The 6,217-nt window shown below is 62.7% G+C and overlaps 1 long non-coding RNA gene across 1 annotated transcript; it reads right to left on the bottom strand.

Annotated features, from left to right (window-relative positions):
- Positions 1–9: 9 nt before the first annotated feature.
- On the bottom strand, positions 10–2,186 carry LOC102471637 (uncharacterized). The gene is made up of 3 exons (XR_334124.2): positions 1,820–2,186; positions 1,495–1,643; positions 10–802 (listed from the first exon to the last, which is right to left on the bottom strand). It is a non-coding gene; the product is annotated as an uncharacterized LOC102471637 (long non-coding RNA).
- Between the last annotated feature and the right edge of the window lie 4,031 nt (positions 2,187–6,217).

Below are 6,217 nucleotides of genomic sequence, written 5' to 3'. Positions count from 1 at the left end.
TGGTGGTTGCCTTTTTTTCTCTTTCTTTGCCATAGTAGACATGGCACTGAGCCGAGCAGTGGCAGGATGTCTCCCGCAGCTCCTCAGGGCCCAGGCCTCTGCCTGGGAGTGTTGCGTGCGGCCAAGGTAGCCGGTGACCAGATGCCAGTGCAGACAGCCAGAGGGCCTTGTCCTTGACTCTGGCCCCAGGCTGGGAGACTCCGTGGCCTCCCCAGCGGGCACAGACCATGCCCAGCTCCACCTGACTCGGGCATGGTGCCGGAACACCTGGCCAAAGCCACCCTCCTCAGTGGGACCCGAGGACCTGGCGTGTCCTTGGAGATTCAACTCCAAAGTCCAGAAACTAGGGAGGGAGGGGCTGAGCGCTCTGTTTTTCAAGGGAGGAAAATGGAGACTTTGTCCTGGAGGAGACTTGGAAGGGACGGCCGGGTCTGTCACCCAGGCCGGCGGCGAGCGATGTGAGCAGGACTTTCCTCCCCTGGCCCTTGAGTAGAGCCTGTTGCCCAGCTAGGCGGTGGGCGTCCTGCCCCGAAATCGCAGCAGGGCAGAACAGTCCAGGGACCAAGCCCAGCATGGCAGGAGTGGGGCCAGGGGTCTGAGTCCGGCTGTCTGCGAGCTCTCAGGCCAGGCCTTGGGCTCTCTCCACCCCTTGGGGTTCACGTCCGCTCTGAGTCTGCTCTGAGCTTCCAGTGAGGTGCCATTGGAGCTGCAAAGCGCAGGTGTCCACGCTCCAGTGTGCCCCAGTGGTGAGTCCGAGGCGGGGTGAGCCTCATTAGAAGAAATGGCTGAGACTCTGCAGGGGCTTGGGAGGAAAGAAAGGGCTTTGGTGATGGGGAACTGGGAGGTGAGAGGATCGTGGGACTCACTGTCCCTCGTGGGGCCTACGACAGTGGCTCGTCTGACTTCGGCCTCCTCGACACAGCCATCCCAGGGTCTGAGCGCAGAGGGGTCTGAGAGCCCTGGTGGGGAGGGTACGCATGGTGCCTGGAACTGGACACTGGTAACAGCAGCGGAGGCCGAGCTGGTGGAGAGCCGTCTCGCCAGCCCCGAGCCAGGTCAGGACTCGAGTGGGGCAGTCCCACGTGCACAAGGCCCGGCCGGCGGGCAGCCGTCCTCTCCCTCCCACTGCACCCCCCTCCCCCTGCTGTCCCTCCTTTCCCCTTGGCTGCCCCGTGCACTAGTTCCCATTCCCCTTGTAGGACTGAGGTGGCCCCGAGGGCCGTCCACCAGGACCTCAAGAGGGGACCTGAGTTAGAGGAAGAGTCACATATGTAAGGAGTTAAGGCTCTCGAGATGAGACCACCCGAGATTAGGGTGGCCCCTAAATCCGATGATAGGTATCTTTACAGGAGGAAGGAGAGGGTGACTTGAGGCAGACATGGGGAAGAGGAAGGCTTTGTGGGAACGGGGGTAGAGGTGGGGCAGTGCTCCTACAACCAAGGGTCTCCCAGGAGCCCAGCCGCCCCAGCAATTGCAGAGGTGGGCAGATCCTACCTGCGGGCGGTGGGGAGCCCAGCTCCCACATCTCAGTTGCAGACCTCTGGCCCAGAGGTGGGGGCACATTGCCGACCTAAGCCCAGCACACAGCAGCCTGCTTCCCCTCGGTCCAGCCAAGGCGCCTCTGGCTTCACTGCCTAGGAGAGCTGAGGGTGGAGCACAGGGCAGAAGGGTGTGGTTCGGGCCTGCCATGGAGGCCCTGGCTCTGCCCAGCCCTGGCAGCTTCCACTTCACAACGCAGGATGCTGGGTACACCCAGGGCAGGGTGGCCAGTTGCCTTTCTGACTCCCAGAGGCCGTGGACAGTCACTCCCACTTCTCACCTGAGCCCGGCCTGACGCCTCCCAGGCTGCGGGGGTTTGGCTGGAGAAGCCCTCTGTGAACTGAGGAGGGTCTGGCATGGCCATCGCTGCGAGCACTCTCCTGCCCGGGGGTTCCACTGCCTACGGCAGCAGACGCTGAGCTCCTGACGGGCCTGCCCTGCAGCTGGGGCCCAGGCTGGGGCCCAGCCCTCTGCAGACTGACCTTTCTCAGCAGCAGCGAGAGCCCTGCAGAGTGAATGCCCAGACCCTTTGCAGTGAAGGCGGCAGAGGCCCGGCTTGCAGGGTGGCAGGGCCGTGGGTCCGCGCCTAGCTGGAGGCCACGTGGTTGGGGCGTTGCTCCTGCCTCTGCGGCCTCCTCTGTGCTCTCTAGAAAACCCCAGGAGCCTCCTAACCCTGCACCAGGTTGCCCTTCCAGAGAGCAGAGTGGGCTCTGTTGGTTCCGAGCTGTGTGGGGCCAGGGCTGGACTGCGCTGGGCACTGCCCATGAGGCAGGCAGGGGGTCAGGGAGGTCGTGCCCAGAGACAAGCTCCCGGAGGGGCTTCCTCCCACCTAGCTGGGCTGGGGGCAAGGACCAGGAGGACCAGGGCTCTGGAGCTTCCCCCCATCCATCCAGTCCACTCCCCTGGGCCCCTCAGGCCCATGTCCCTCCCCCCCTCTGTCCTCCTTCTCTCCACTACCCCCTTCTTAGAAATGAAGTCATTTAGAAAAATCATCCAAAATAGAAAGAAAAAAACAGCTAAGAAAACGGGATTTTTCCCCCTTCAAACATTTGGTGAGACACCTCCCACACGGCTGAGTCCACGGGCCTGTTTTGGTTGGAGAGAGACTCAGACCCATACCCCTTGGGCTGCATGAGACAGGTGCAGGCCTCCAGGCCCCTCAATGAGGGTCTGCACTGTGCCTTCCCCAGGCAGCCTGGCAAAGGTCAGCCCCCCGGAGCCCGAGACCCCAGAGATAATGCCCTCCGCAGGGAGGGCCTCTGAGGCCTGAACAGGGCTGGGTGGGCCAGGGTGGGTGCAGGCCGGGAGGCCTCCCCTCCACTCTGCTCTCCCTGCTGGCCCACGCCCTGCTGCAGAGTTCTCGTTTGTTTATTTATAATTTATACTCAGCTGCTTCCAAGAATCTCCAGGCACTTGCTGAAAAGCTGCTTCCTGAAGCTCCCGGTGCTCCTGGCAGCCTTGGGCCCCAGCCCATCAGTGTTTCCCATCGTTCACAAGCCCAGACGGCTCAGCCTGGCTTCCAGGGCCCAGATCTGTCCCTCCATGTGTGTCCTGGCTTCTAGATGGGTTCTTCCTTGAATGCAGCTGGCCAGGATGACCTCGAGGCCCAGCAAGCCTTCTCCCTGTCTTGGGGTCAGACCCTTCCTGTGATGCCTCCTCTGGTCCTGATGTGCCCTCAGCTGTCTGTCCATGTCAGCTGCTGGTGCAGGCTGCTCCCTCCTGCCCTGGCTAAACCCCACCGGCCCTCAGAGGAGGAGACCAAGTCACCTCATTGTTGGAGACGGTGGTGGTGATAGGGGAAGGGGGACTCCCCTCTGTGTCACAGGTCTGAGGAGCCTGTGGGTGGCCACACGGGACATGCAGGAAGGGGAGGCCCACAGAGAGCTTTGGGCAGGGGGTACTAGAAAGGAGAGCCCGTGTAGGGCTGCAAGCAGAGGCCAGTGACCCCGTCTCCACATATGTTTCTTGAGCCCCTGGGGCAAAGTGTGAGAGCACTGGCCAGAAGGGGGATGGGCACCCAGCACTGTGAGGCCTGAATAGGACACAGCTGTACTGGCAGCTCGAGTCATGACCCTGGGACTCAGGGAGGGGGTCCAATCTGGAATAGCCAGCTGCCCCCCAGAGATGCTGAGAGGTGTCACTTGGTGGCTGTTTCCAGCCACTGCACCGTGGGCTAATTTGTTACACAGTCAGAGCTGACAGACACACCAGGAATTTCAGACAGTGTACCCAGGAGCCTTCCTTCCAAGAGGCAGGAAGTCCAGAAAGAGGCTGTCATTGTCCTCAGAACCTCTTGGGCCCTCCTCTGTGCTGAGGAGCCAAGTGGAGGGGCAGCCAACCTCAGCTCAGTAGCGTTGGGGGCACACCTGGGCGATGGTGCCCACGTTGATGCTGGAGACACCCAGTGGGCTCCTTCAGATCTAACCCTCACCCCTAACTCCTTTAGGCCACTAGGACCTCAAAAGGAGGGTCACCCTCATTCCTGGGGCTCCCCATTCCCCAGCCTGGCTTCTTTGGCCTCACTCTTCCAGGTTGTGGCAAAACACAAGCAGGGGCTCTGGCCTGAGCAGAGGGCCGGCCGGCGTTGGCCAGGGCCAGGTCATTGGCTTCCCAGCAGCACTTGGAAATGTCACCTCATTTCTTTCCAGCTCATATTCCTCCTTCACAAAACGGAGCTCATGATGCTTCCTCGAGCCCGTGCTGAGGGCAGCCAGGGGAAGCCCACGGGAAATAATGAACGCATGTGCCCCCAGAGCTCAGGCATGCCATCTGTCAAGCGGGCACTCAGGTTCTCTGTCTGCCAGCACAGGGCACGCTGCGGGGCAGTGGTGGGGCCCACGTCCCTCCCTCCTCCTGCATGTGGGTCCCCCTGGCCTGGCACCGCCCATCATGGCAGTGTGCAGTGCCTCCCTCCTCCAGCCCAGGCAGAAAGAGGGGGAGTCCTGGCCTGGCAGAGCCCATGAGGGGCACCCGCAGGGAGCCTGTGGCAAGGGCAGGTGCCTGCTGAGCCTTGCCAGGGATGCTCTGCCACTTGGCAGGCACATTGGAGCGTGGCCTTCCCCTGCTGCCAGCTCTCCTTGCCACCAAGCTCCATGGGGCCACAGATGTCCTGGCCACGGGGGTGGAAGAGACCGGATGTCCACTCCCGGCCACAGTGCTCCGCGCCAGCAGGTGGTGCTGACAGCCCCGGGCTGACACAGCCCAGAGCTCCTGACTGAGAGTGAGGTGGAGGCAGGGGCGGAGAGAAGAGAAGAGCCAGCGACTCTGTCTCCTTCTGGAAACGCCTCTGAGAGCCAGACTGGCCCAGGAGCATCTGGTTGCCAGGGTGGCCCGTGCCTGCTCCCTGGAGTGCAGCTGGCATGGAGCTGCCCTGGCCCATCCAAGCCACACATCCTGTGAATAGCTACTCTCGTGGGGCCCAGGCTGCAGGAAGGCCGGTTTTCCGGACACTGGGAGGCAATTCCGGGCAGCCCCGGATGCTCGTCTGGCTTCCCACCTGGGAAGTGGCATCATGCCCTGAGAAGAGCACAGGCTTCCCGGCCGCACAGAGCGGGACCAAAGGCCCGGACCCTGCACTGACTCGTGATGCGACCTCAGTCAAGGGGCTACGCTTCCCAAACCTTAGCCTCGCTTGTAGACTAGTAACTGTACGCACGAGGGCCGCGCTGAACAGAGTATGTGACCAGGGGCCATCAGCTCCTCCCTGTCCTGTCCAGGGCACCTGCTTTACCCCAGCTGCTGCAGGCAGACAAGGCCAGGGGACCCTGGTAGGACTCAGCCTGGACGTTGGCCCCTCCTGCTGCACCTGCCGCTCTCCTCGTGCAGGACACACCACTTCCCACTGCACTAGGGGGTCTTGAGTGCCACGAGATCTCCACCCAGCTTAGCACCCAGAGTAGCCGGGCGCCCAGGAGGAGCCTGTGTGGCATCTTTGGGCCCAGAGGGTTCCACAATAGCTGAAGTGACTGTTGGAAAGGCAGCACCCAGCCCTCCTGCAGCACCAGGTCCTCCCGCAATGAGCTGTTGAAGGCACTAGGGACATGAGCAGCTGGCAGACCACCCTGCCCCACAGGGTGCCCCTCAACCGTCAGAGCAGAGCCCGGGTCAGCCCCCTGGACTGGACAACGCCAAAGACATTTCCCTGACTCAGCTTGGGCCTGTGCCCCTTCCCAAGAAGAGGAGGAGGAGAGGGAAACGGCCGCCATGCACCTGCTCAGCCTAGTGCCCACCCAGCACCTGCCCGGCCTGGCGCTTTCGACGACAACCACATTAAGTATGGTGTGACACTACGCCGGGCGGTGTCACATGGGTAGGGGCTGGATCTTACACAGGTGGTGAATCCGCCTGAGGTGGCTTTAAAGAGAAGACCACCAGGGCCAGGAACAACAGGTGCAAAGGCTTGGAAGCAAGAAGGCCAGGGGCAGGAGGGCCCGTGGGACGTGGCCTGAGGGACAGGGACCAGGCCTGTTTCCCTTCTGAGGTCACTGTGAGGCGCAGTAGGCGGGCGACGAAGGGCGGCAGCTCCGGCCTAGCGGGGTTGGGTGGTCCTGGGCTGTCTGGACAGGCTGTGGCGGGGCTGTGAGGGGTCAGGACGGGTCAGGACGGCGGCCGGCACGCGGGGAGGCCGCGGAGCGTGGGGACAGTGGGGGCCGCCTTTCCACGTCTGGCCGGACGCCCG

Source organism: Tupaia chinensis, unplaced genomic scaffold (assembly GCF_000334495.1).
Source record: "Tupaia chinensis unplaced genomic scaffold, TupChi_1.0 Scaffold000159_1, whole genome shotgun sequence".
Taxonomy (NCBI): domain Eukaryota; kingdom Metazoa; phylum Chordata; class Mammalia; order Scandentia; family Tupaiidae; genus Tupaia; species Tupaia belangeri.
This window is presented reverse-complemented; position numbering and strand designations above follow the sequence as displayed.